The sequence below is a fragment of the Magallana gigas genome, chromosome 10 (assembly GCF_963853765.1).
Source record: "Magallana gigas chromosome 10, xbMagGiga1.1, whole genome shotgun sequence".
NCBI lineage: Eukaryota > Metazoa > Mollusca > Bivalvia > Ostreida > Ostreidae > Magallana > Magallana gigas.
This window is the reverse complement of record NC_088862.1, coordinates 31,928,353-31,942,184: the sequence shown is the minus strand read 5'-3', so window position 1 is coordinate 31,942,184 and position 13,832 is coordinate 31,928,353. Positions and strand designations below refer to the sequence as shown.

General features: G+C 32.2%; 1 protein-coding gene across 1 annotated transcript in view; it reads left to right on the top strand.

Moving 5' to 3' along the window:
• The window catches only part of LOC105330818 (uncharacterized), a 480,842-nt gene that overhangs the window by 333,525 nt on the left and 133,485 nt on the right, over positions 1–13,832 (top strand). The gene's annotated exons all lie outside the window — the stretch shown is intronic.

Here is a 13,832-nt window from a genome sequence, read left to right as displayed (position 1 = left end):
ACTGCATTAAAAGATTCATAATAAAAAACACGTTTTTTTTAATATTTTTAAAAATTTAAATCCAAACATAGACAACATTTAATTACGAGAGACTTTCGGCATGATAATAATCGCACAGCCGGTATATACGGTATACAGGGTAAAGGGTGGGAGGAGGGATTGAAGAATACGTTAATTTCAATGTCTTACATTATTTTTCTTAATTTGAGTGAACTTCAGACGGGATGAGACCGTTTGAAGATGCAGATGGTCAAAAATAACAACAGAAGGCGAAAATAACACAGTGACTGTAAACAACATACATATAATTGGATATGGTAGCTCACCAAGTATAGGTCATTTCACAGTGTTAACTAAAATAACGTTGTAGACTACCACTATATTGACGCCTTTTGCTGGTTGACTGCCCCTCTATTGACACCTCTTGCAGTTATTTTTTTTTAAATTGTTATTAAGATGGTATGGGACACCTTCATGTTGTGACGTATTGTTTATCGAAATAAACAATAAAATGAAGTGTAATTATGTAAGTAGTTTCTTTCCCAATACTGTCACCTAACAGCGTAGCGCAGTTGGTTAGTGGGTTTACTACGAATCTTTTAGTCATGAGTTCGATTCCCGCTTGGGATTTTACATTATTTAATGTCGACTTAATGTTGAAACAGTTAAAACGATTTAACTCATGTCAATACGAAATATACGTTTGGAAATGCAGTAGAAAGTCTTACCTTGTTGAAACAAAATTCTAACTATTTTTGTCAATTTTATTTGATTTGCTTTTAGAACAATTGTCTTTCTTAAAGAAAATTCACAGCATTAGAGTAAATTATTTTATAGACATACATTTTTGTCTTATATAGCAACAACTTGTAAACTGGTAAAGAAACCGCGGAAAATAAAAGCTTTTTTTTCATCACCGTTTGTATACAAAGCATACGTTGAATATGCCTTCTGCAGACATTGTGCAAATGATATACATTTAAAGTCACCCCTGCGAATGTTATTGTCATTTAAATTTTAGACCACGTGGTTTTATTTGACCCTTTCAGTTTCGCAGAAAAATCATGCCTCGTGTTTATGGTCTATTTCATAGAATTTAGGTATTTGTAATTGAATATAAAATCTAGAGATTTATTGATTTTAAACATTATCTTCGTTAATTGATGGATAAAATGTATTCTAGAAATAAATGTGACAATACAAAAAAATATTTTTTGTCTGCTGTTGCAACATTTAACATGCTTTAGTAGAGATCCCCCACAGGATTAATTTTCGATCCGCGACCGACCTAATAATAACATTAATAGTGAACCAGATTGTACTATTTTATGCAGATGTTCTTTGAAAATGGCTCGATATATTAGGTTTTTATGCAAAACAGCAATCCATTATTTTTCTTCAATCAGGGTATTACACACCACAAGCATCAAGCATGGCTATGATTTTATTAAGCAACCCAATGTTTATATTTTCATCCACTCTACACGTGGTTGAACACGAATGATAACTCTCCTCTGAATATTATTCTTTTAATATAAATAACCGGTAGGTGGTGAAATAAGACATACATCTTAAAAGATTTTCATGTTTTAACAAAGTAGGATATGATATGAAAAACGACCAGTACTTACGTATTTTGAGAATTATACTTCCTCTCGAAATTTCACTGGAACTTAACAAATCTCGGTGAAGTCTCGTGAACTTTTATTCGAACACCTCTGGATTTATTACATATTACTTAGCAACGATAAAGAAAACATTCCGAACACATTCGCAGGGGTGAAAGTGTAAACGAAGGCACCATGTTTTAACACAAACTATATGTACATATTTATGATTAAAAGTCAAAGTGAATGTCACTTTAAAAGCTGAATGGTCCCACTTCATTACTACTAGTAGATCTGGCTGACGGGTACTGTGCATATGTCATCCTGAAGAAAACGGTTTTCCCTCTTAAAACGGTCAGGCTGCCAGACCCATCAGCTGTTGCAGTTACTCTTTTCTCGATACTATAATTACAAACACCGCGGACGATGGAACTTTGAAGATTAATTTGTAGGTTAAGGTATATAAACTGTCCACCAGTCTACAAGTAAAAACATAATAAACCATTATTATTGAATGTCATAAGTTATAGGTACATGTAGCCTTCTAGTTCTTCCTTCTTTATGCTTCCTTATGTTTGTAATTGTTACTGATTCTTATCGTAATATACCCGCGCAATCTAATCATTCGCATCAAAATTATTCCTTAAGGTAAGGTTTGCGGCTTGCATTTTTTAGAGGTTGTACCAAAGCTACATTGTTCATACCATTTTGTTCACTATACTAAAGTCTTTTTTCTCATGAAATTCAAATCAATTTTGCCCGTCCCGTTTTATAACTACAAAAGGTCAAAGTTCATGGTTTCCAATTTTCATTTTGATGAAATGTAAACAATTTCGTGAAAATATGTACATTTTTATTTGACTATTATGGGGGTTATTTATGCTTAAAATGTTCGAAAATGATATCACTATTAATATCATGATTCACTTTTATTAATTTCTGATGAACTATCTAAAAAGAGAATAAAATGCAACAAAAGTCTTAATTTTGGACTGTCCATACTATTATGTAAACGAAAACATCTTATTTGAAACGTTTTCAAGTCCACCGATTTCAGGAAAAACGTATGTTAGAATATGTGTTATTTGATGTTTCTAAAACACTATTCAAAACCATATGAAGCGGATTTCGTTTTCGTGGAAATTGATAAAATGCTTGTGTCCTCTTATTTTTTCATTGACACTAAAAAAACCCTGCGAAATAAAAAAAAATGAAATCAATTATGACGCCATATAAATTTTGAGGTCATAACTGAAATAAAGGGTAGTTGGTGTTACGTCACAATGAACATGTGTGAGTTATCTCCCTGTAACCGCAAACCTTACCTTAAATATCTCTGTTCCATCCTCTATTAAACTACTAGTAATGGGTCCTTTAAACTTATGTTTCAAAATGATTTTTTTTTAAAAAAGCAAGAAAGTATACTAACAAAAAACCCAACAATATACTTTGTTACTGTGTTTTTAAAAATAATGACATTTGATATGTTTGATCATTAACGGTGGCTTACTTCAACTTTGAAATAATTCTCAAATCAACAGAAAACGCTGAACAGATTATTTAAGAAAATTATTCTGGTAAGTCAAATTGGCAAATCAAAAAGTAGTTTTAGGAGATAAAAACTAGACTTTCTGAAATGTAATCCAATAGAATGACAAAAACCCCCAGGTGAGTGGTTTCATTTTGGTTCCCTGTTTGCGATGAATGGATTACCAATGATAAAGTGGTTTCTCTGGGTAGATTTACCCCGAGTACTGAGACACCAATTGTCGGGCGCTCGTTTGATCATTTTACACTTGGCTGGATAATTATGCCAGTGCCAAGGTGGCATTTTTGCACTAAGCTGCATATATCGAAAAAAAAATGAATATGCCATATGATAGACCATTGCTAAAAAGTTTTCTTTGATATAAGTGTATCTCACCTGTCATGCAGAATATTTATCTTTCAGAAATAAATTCCTACAGGAAAATAATTTTCCCATAGAAGAAAAAACATTTGAAATTTGAAACTATCGGAATACAAGAACTTCCTATAGGAATTTCAATTCAGACAGAATTTAATAAATCCGATGAAAGATCTTCATTTCTTACAGGAAATGCCATTCTCCTATAGGAAATATAATTTCCATTGGATTTTAAGAAAATAAAATTCTATAGCAATGCCAATATTTTCTGTAGGAGAATCATTTCTCTGATGGGAATTATAATTTTTCTGTGGGATATTAATTTTTAAAGGTTAATATCTCACCTGTTAGGTTAAACACACTAAAAAAAAAAGTGCTAATATACTGTAAACGTTTTACATTTGGCTGTGTATTCTATTTAGCTCTTTTGGCGGAATGCGGCTTCGGCTAAATCTAGTACATCGCTAAGTGCAATACATATATGTAAAAGAATAGTCACATTCAGTAATACGCTAATTTAAATCTACGCCAATTTGTCAAAAATTAATTTCCGCCAAATATCGTACACGCCAAATATAATACGTTTACAGTGCTCTCTAGACAATGGTCGATCACTGGATATATATAGATTTTTTGGTACTGGCATAATTATCCGGCACAGTGTTATTAATGATAAGCAGTTTAATTAAACTTAATGATGAGAGAGAGGGGCTGGTCTTTTGCAATTTTTTTTTTCGAGTATATCATTCTACTAAAATATTTTTCCATGGCTATAGCTTTAGATACGTTCCAATGGGTTGCGTAAAACTGTAAGTATTTTAAAGTGTTATTTTATTAATGACTAACACAAATAAGAAATATGGAATCATAAACTACATTTAAAATACAGTTCTAACATTGTGCAGACTCTTTGTTTTTCATATTTGAGTTTAAAAATAATTTTATCTTTAAGTCAATTAAAATGTAGCGTTAATATATCACCGATCTTAAATTGATTATTAAGACATTACTTAGTAATGTAAAAACTTGACTTTAGCAATTTTCAGTATAGAATTGACATTCAATATTGAACAATTCTAGATAATTTTGAAAGTGTAAACACGCAAAAACTCACTAAAACGTCTTTACTACAAACATGACAAATGTATATACAATTTAATAGTTTTCCTACAAAACACAACGTTAGCGGTTATTTTGCATTTATTTCAAGCAATATTTACAGGTGTTTAGGCTTTAGTTCAAATAACATCTGAATTTAAATGAGGTGAAATTACTCGACACGAAACCTCACGGTACGAACACGTCACAGGTCACAATCCCGATAATTTAACTATGCTACGATGATAATCGTTCGAATCATTTCCTCCAAACAATTTTACAGAACATTTAAATCCAAATCTTACAAAATGCATCAGCCTCTGTTAAGCGAGTTCTTTAAATTTGAAGACAACTATTTACACCCATGAAATAAAACTAGTTATATTTTGATGTCAGCAGGAAGTCATTGTGCTTAAACAATAAAAGTATATGCAAAAACTCTGAAAAAAATTGGCTAGAGAGATTACATAATGACAATATTGACTAAGTGTCAAAGAAATATCTTCCAAACACCTTTAACTTTTCTATATATACATAATTACATTGTCTGTTAGATACCTTACATTTTCTTTAGACAGCCAATACATTTAAAAAAAATTGGTATAAAGTATAGGATTATTATCTGACATAGAAAATGTTCTTCCAACAAATACATTTTGATATTTCTCCATACGAAATCCGTTTTATTATTTTAATTGTTAAAGAATAAATGTATTTTTACCAAATGGTTTAAAATTACGTGTATTTACATGTTATATTATGTTTATCTTTTAAATACATATGATAAAACTTATTTAAATATTTTAAAAATTTAAAAATCGAGTGATGTTTAAAGAGGATGAGTTTTATAAAATTATAACTGCTCTCTGTATTGGAAATTCACCATGGGATTATATGGATATATGTATAAACAGTCTGCTGTTGCAGTCAATCTCTGCCCACCTGCATGTGTTCGACTTGATAAGTTTATGTTATTCGAGATTCCACCTAAAATTGAATAAAAAAAATTCTGCGATAATCATTAGCAAATTGTTGTCACAAAGATTTGAAAGAAAAAGTGAAAAATGTAAAACATATTGTTATGAAATGTTGTAAAAGAAAATTGGTTTTGTAACTTAGTGTTTCAAAAGTTATTTTTTGGTAATGTTTTGGATATGGTATTTGCTTTAGGTTTTAACAGATACTCTTGTATGATTTATTTCTTCACATCATTCGGATTAAGTAAAATAAATTTCAGTACGAATTTGCTTTAGGTTATGTAAATGGATATAAATGGCTCTGTGATGACAGAATAAAATTGCCGTTGTTTGTTTTTTGGTGTTTAACGGCATTGACATGGAACTCTTTTGGAAAAGTGAAAATTTAACGACCGCTTAATTGATCAAATTGAAAGTGACATGTGAAAACCATAGGCCATTTATCATTTCATTATCATACTGTAACGATTTAAACACCATACATACTGTAGATTGTTAATTTTATGGCTAAAGATGATATTGCTCCATATGTACAAGTCCATTCACAAGCATCATTGGTGTATGACATGAAGGGTTTTTGATGATTGACCGTATTACACCCTTCGTTGATTATATTTGGGGAACAACCAAATATAGAAGATATGGCTCTCGAAGAATCATTGCTTTGAAATTCATTGACTGCAGTAAAGTCAGGAACTCTTCAGTTTATCTTGCATGGTTGGTTATTCACAGCAGGAAAGCATGGTTCAATTTCTTAATCAGTACAAGCTCCATCTTGAGAACATAAAAATGTGTATCTAAAAGGGATTTGATTAGTTTTAAGCCGAATGATTTTAATACCGCATGTATAAAACAACTTTGATAACTTAGAACAAGAAGGGGTTATGAGGCTAGAAAAAATGATTAAATGTGCTAGATCTAACTATTCTTATCACTTTACATGGATTGTATAGTTGTTGCAATTGTTCACTGAAAAATGGTAGGGAAAAACTTTTGTTGATAACTGCGTTTTTAATAATTTAAGCAAAACACTGAAAGTTTATGTTCATGCAATATCATTGTTGACTAACTACTATGGTAATCCGTTAAATAAATAGACTAAATTCATCAATAATTTTTTCTACGGATTAAATTCGCTTTAACAAAGGTAACAAATTTGTTGAATGAAATTATATGTGTTTTAACTAATTAAAAATATTTATAATGGCAACAAATTAAATTCGTTAGAAAAACTGTAATTTTGTTTTTGTTTTGGTTGTTTCAAGATCAGAAATATTTTGTTAGGTTCTTAATAGGTTTCCTTATAATACACGTCTTAACTTGTTTTACAAGTCAGATGTTAAGGTTTTATTTTGTTCGATTTATTACCTTAACGTCAAGTTGGATTTTGCGTACAACTCAGGAGGGGTCTCTTAAGATATCGTATTGCTTGTGAATCATACACGGTAATAAATTTCATTGTTTTTACCTGCTGTATAAGTAAATACCCAAAGCCATAAATCTTTACTCAAAGCAAACATCGTAAATTTCCTATCACGGGATTTTAAATTTGTTAGCATTTTAAGTAAATGTAACACAATTTTACAAAACATCACCGAACATTGCAAGGAATATCCAAATCTCTTTTGTGGGCTTTTGTACAAGTTTTTCCTTGATGAATATTCAAATGAATGCGCAAGTATATAATTTATTTCACGATGTATTTCATTCAAAGTAATTTGATCTATTAAGAGGAAGAAAGTATTCTGCATATTTTAAACTATGAAAGTTTACAAAGGTTGACTGTATGATTCCCTGAAGAATATGAAATGTCTCTTTAAAAATACTTGAAAGGTTTATTACCAAAGAAATACTTGATTTAAAGAAAATATACTTTAATTGACGTTTTCTCAAAATATTCAATATAAAATTGTTTCTGTATTTTTGTTGGATGCTATTTTTGACTAGAATTTGATTACAATATTAGATAAATCTCAAAACAAGAACTCAGTAATCTGATGGTGCTTTCTTGAGAATAACTCGAGTTGCACCCTTGCAACTTCACATTTTTATCCAATGAAATAATTGATGAAATACACTATGACATAAGAACAAAGTGAAAGCGTTTGGACTAACAAAAAATACTGTACAATTCAGTGGACATGAGATAAAACCTTGAGCAATAAATCCTGTTTTACTTGTAGGAATAAAACATGCACAATAACAACTTAAATCGGCCTCTTTTAACATAAAGTTGATTCATTATAGGAAATCCAAAACTGAAGGTTCGTAATGCTACAACAGTCATATTTCAAGTGTCCCTTTGCAAAATTCTATACAATCAAAATTCTTACGCCTTTGATCTTAAAATGTGTAATCATCTACACATACATGTACATAGACCCATTTCTTAGTTTTTGATTGGTGATGGCACATTTTATGTGTCGTACAGCCTCATCAAATATATGTGGGTCTTTGTCTAACATCGCCAGTGCTGCTCTCTTCTCGCTGCAACCTCAGAGAAAGGCTTCTTTCGTAACAGTATTCTTATAATTCTCTGAAATACTTTAAAAGAAGCTTGACTTTCTGATAGACAGCATCTATGTAGTTTTTTGGAAATCAAGTCTTCCAACAATCTGTCGGAATTCCCATGGCTACCAATTGTGTCCCATTCTTATGAAGCAGAATTTATTCAAAAACTTGTATGTGAAAAAAATATCACTCGCTGTGGCCTTCAACTCAACATTCAGGTATATCGACGACGTATTATCAATTAACAATTGTTATTTCCATTCTTACATCGACTCGAGATATCCCAGTGAACTTGAAATAAAAGATACCAAAGAGTCTGCGTCATCTGTTCAATATTTGGATATTTTACTGGAAATGGACCTTGATGGTAACCTAACAGCAAAAATTTATGATAAACCCGATGACTTCAATTTTTCTATAGTCAACTTTCCTTACTTCTGTAGCAATATACCTTCATCACCTGCATATGGTGTTTTTGTCTCTCAGTTAATTCGATACGCAAGGGCATGCTCTTCGTATGAACAGTTTCTAAGGCGATGCAAGCTACTGCCAAACAAGTTGATAAAACAGGACTTTCAACAGTCTTGTTTGAAGTCATCTTTGTGTAAGTTCTATTGTCGATACAACGACCTTGTCAGCAAATACAATCTTCCACTGAATCGCATGCTGACTGACGTTTTTCATACTGATTGTTAGATCATAATTAATCACTTAATTGTCTACGGAATTTTCCGGGGTTATTTTCCGATTACGACAAAGAGCACACGGCGGGTGTGACCGGTCAGCAGAGGAAGCTCACTCCTCCTATGCACCTGATCCTAACTCTATCTTTTTGGAGGTCCGTGTTTCTCTGCTTTGAAGTTGTATTTCGTTTTATGGATTTTTAAGATGGTTGACGATTTTTTATTGTCATTTTTTTAATCCGAAGGTAACCACTTGCGGCTAAATTTTCAATTCTCCCAGCAAATTCGTAAATTGTCTCTTTTAAATCTTGTTTGCTTTTTTACTGCCTGTAATGATATGAGGCTGATCTATTTTGACAACTCTTTTCTTTAATTTCTTGCACAATAAGGTAAACTGTTTTAAACAGATTCTGACTGTGAACTAAAGAATTTTAAGGCTATTTCTCGCAACCATCAGTTTGTCTAATCTTTCAGCATTTGACCAATTGTAGTTTTGCCTATGTGATCAAACTTTACAATGTAATAAAAATGTTTTCCATTTTGGTTTGTCATCATATGTCGATAATTTGAAAGAAATTTGATATGGGGTTATGAAGATATGAAGATGCTTACATAGTGAAATAACTTAACGTAGCATTGTATTACTTGAGAAAAAGATTTTCAAAATTTTTCCTATATACTCTTAACTTGAACTCAATCGTTGGGACCCTGTATTAATCTGCCGGGGTCACAATTTGAACAGTTTAGAATATGCACATGTGATGATTCTTGCAGAATAATCCCATACATTGTAGCATTGTAGTTCTTGAGAAACATACTAAAAAACATATTTGTCTATGTTTGACTTTTAACCACTCAGTTGGTTCCAGTATTGGCCTGGGAGTAACAATTTTAATTATTTAGAATCTAGACTATCTGAGGATGCAGGCATAGTAAGCTCACTAATTGTAGCAGTGTAATTTTTTATTAGAAGATTTTTCAACATTTTCCCTATATAATTCTATGTTGAAACCCTATTGTGACCCCAGTATTGGCCCAGGGGATCACAAATTTTAACAACTTCTAATCTACACTATCTGAGGATGGGTGCATAGTGATTTCATAAATTGTAGCATTGTAGTTCTTAAAAAGATTTTTTTAATTTTTACCTATATGATTATTTGTTTAAATATAAACCCCTCCTTGGGCATAGTAGTGGCGTGGGGATCACCATTTGAACAGTTTAGAATTTACACTATCAGCTGATACTTGCATCGTAAACACATAAATTGTAGCATTGTTGTTTATGAGAATATTATTTTTACTTATACATGTCTCTATTGTAAACTTTGAACCCCTCTTGGGATCCCAGTTTTCGACTGGGGGTAACTATTAACAGAATGTAGCATCTATACTATCATAGGATAATTGCTTAGTAATCCAACAATATGAAGCATTGTAGCTCTTCTTCAGAAGATTCTAAAACATTTCCCCATATTTACTATGTTGAATTTTGAACCGCTTCCAGGGCCCCAGTATGAGTCCCGGGAATCACAATTTTAATGATTTATAATATAACTATCTGAGAATGCTTGCATAGTCACCTCGCAAATTATTCTAGCATTGTAGTTCTTGAAAAGATTTTTTTTCAATTTTTCTCTATATACGATGTTTATCCCAAAATAACGTAGCAAGTGGTGTTATTTAGTGAATTGAAAACACCGGGATATGATACTTGCATCACAGAGGAATCAGATGATTTGCATTTAGATTATGTTTTGAAATAAAATATTGTTATAGATTAAATTTTTGAAATGAAAACATGGTAGATCATTTTGACATCAGCACACTGTCAAAGGCGAAAAGTGAAATCAACATAATGAAATGAAAATTGCGAATGAAAAAATTAATATAAAATATCAATTATATCTGTTAACATTTTTATTATTTTCTTAGAAAATATTTTGGCTTTGATAAAACTTTAAAAGCTTGTATAGCGCGTTTTGTGACAAGTTGAAGTGTTAACTCGTAATAAAATGACGTCAGCGTTTAAAGCGGCGCAGTGGTAACTGATAAACTATTGTAAATACATTGAAACAAATCTTAAACGGCTTTTGAGGTAAATAAAACTAACAAAATCGCTTAGAAGAACATTTTGTGAATAAGTAGTCTAACAACATTGAAGCTGTTCGGACAAGTATGATGACAAAAAGTGAAAAAAAAAACCCGATAGAAATGGACGTCAAAACGCCGAACGACACATTTCGTTAGGACGGGTGTTGAACAACAAGTAATACAGGGCGCCGCCTTACAAAACCTGTCGTTACTAGTTATTCATTTTCTAAAAATACTAAATGAAGTATAGAGTAGAATTTTTCAGTATTGTTTGCCAAAAGGTCATCAGAAAATACATAGAAGTCTTATGAAATTGAACAGAACAGATTTTAAGTTCTATGTTATGTCTACGCTATTTTGGGACTTTTTTTTGCTAAACTTTGAACCCTTCTTGGGACTTATTATGGGTTCGGGGGTCACGATTTTTACAATTTTGAATCTTCACATTATATACAAGCTTTATATACAATAAACATTATATACAATAATGGCATTTCTGGTGTAGTGATTCTTAAGGTTTCCAAAGGTAAACACCGTATTTTCAATGTTTTGTAATTATATCCATTTAAAAAAGGCTTTTTCCTTTATCTTAACAAATGAAAACCCTTTTATATAAAAATGCTTTGTACTAAGTTTAGCTGAATTTGGCCTAGTAGTTTTATTATTTATTTATTTATTATTTTAAAAAACGTTGTAAGTTTACAGACAGACGGACGGATGGACAAACAGATAGACGATGGACAACAGGTGATCAGAAAAGCTCAATTGAACCTTCGGTGAGCTTATAAACGAAAAGTATGCCTATGATTTTAGAAAGATTGTTATCCGCAATGAGGAGACTAATCCTTAGGCTAATGGCTGAAAAAATACGTTTGTGACCCCTTGTTCTTATGTTCTAAAAGGAAAATATTGTAAATCAAATATGAAGGTTAAAGTTGGGGCGCACACTTAAATTCTTCACGCATGTTTTTAATTTCTATGTTTTTCTCTAAACAGATAGTGATTTTGAGACGTTGATCATCCACGTAATGGCAATGTCGAGCTCCCCATATAAACTACGTGAGTGTGATTCTGTAACGTGTACTGAACTCGCTCAATATTTCTGTGAAATATGTCCCGTTGTTCTTTGCTCTAAATGTAAAGACATCCATGTGAGGGGTCTAAAAACAATAGACCATAAAATTGTGACTTACCGGGAAAAATACAACCCGAAAGGAGAGAAATGTTCGAGACACTCTGACAGCGTCTATGCAATGTATTGTACATTTTGTGAGCTTCCCATCTGTTCCCATTGTACAGAACATGACAATCACAGCCGAGTAGATATACATGAGGCATATGAAATGAAGCATTTTCAGTATGAAAAAAGTTTTGACAACATCAGTGAAGTTCTCTTTTCCAGGCATTATCTTACATTAAAAGTAATAGCTGATATTAAAAGATGTCTCAACAAGTCTTCTGAGAATCATTCAAAGATGTTAGGTAAAGCTCAGAGAGTAAAAAATCATCTCGACAATATATCATCTGGCCTTCAAATTGAACACAGATGCCTCAGACAGATCAAACAGATTATTAGTCATATTGCACGCATACAGACGTATGAGTACACTGTTGAACACTCAACAACTATGAAATTTCTGTTGTATGTAAAGAAACTCAATTGCCTACCAATGAAGAACGTTCCTCATTTTGTATACAACAGCAACCTCTCAATGAGTGAGTCCAACAAAAAGGATTTGATGACTTATCTTAGTTGGAGTTACACCAGGATAGGAATTCCAAAAATGCAGATTAAGTACCAATTATTTCTGAGGTCTAAGTGCGCTAAGCTACGAAATTCATTCGCAGTAAAATGTGTTTCAATCTGTCGTCATATTTCCTTTGTGACATCCGACCGCTTCTGGGTAAGTGACAGAGGACGCAATCTTACATTAACAAACACAAAAGGTGATATTCTATGTGGCCTGACTGATGTATGTAGTGGTGATGGATTCCACGCAGTAAACAATGAAAATGAATTATTTTTTATAGATGCTGAAAATGATATAAAAAAACTTTCAAAAGATTTGAAAACATCAACAAAATTTATACAAAGAACAGATGTAGCATGGACATTTTTGTGTTTGTATTGGTCCTCGTTAACAGAAGAGCTACTAGTTGGAATGCACGGAGAGTTCAAGGATACATTGAAGGTAACCCGGTACAGTCAGACTGGCCAGCTGACACAAACAATACAATACAGTAACAAAGAACTAAAACTTTGCCATTACCCTCGCTATATAACAGAAAACAATAATGGGGATGTTGTTGTGTCTGGGCCAGGTGCCGTAGTGGTGACATCTCGTGGAGGAAAACAACGTTTCTCCTACACAGGTTATCCGTCAGGATCAGATCTTTGGCCACGCGGAATTTGTACTGACGCATTATCTCATATTTTAGTGTGTGATAAAAACACAAGTACTGTCCAGATGATAGATGAACATGGTAATTTCCTTAAACGTCTGATGATATTGCGATCAGATATATTGTGTCCATACAGCCTGAGGTATGATGTCAAGACCCATCGTCTCTGGGTGGGATCAGGGAACATTAATAAAATATGTGTATTCACGTTTTTATCCACAGAGGATGTTGTAGCAAGTAAGTATATTAGGATAGCTGGTAGTGCTGTTTTAAAGGTGATCTAATGAAATAGATCAATAATGGGAAAATGAGCATTTTTCAATTTATTTTACCGATAGTCTCTCTTTTTTATTTAGAGAAAGTGCAAAAAACTTTTCAACATTTTAGACGAATCATTTAACTTTTTGTGGGTAAAGAGAAAGAGATTTACAAATTATTTAAAAAATGTGTTATCGATTGACGTTTTATGTTTCTGATGATTTTTGTGTTTAGCGTTATGGATACGACGTTAATTATCTTTTAACTTGCTCACCTATTTAGTGATAGCATTCAC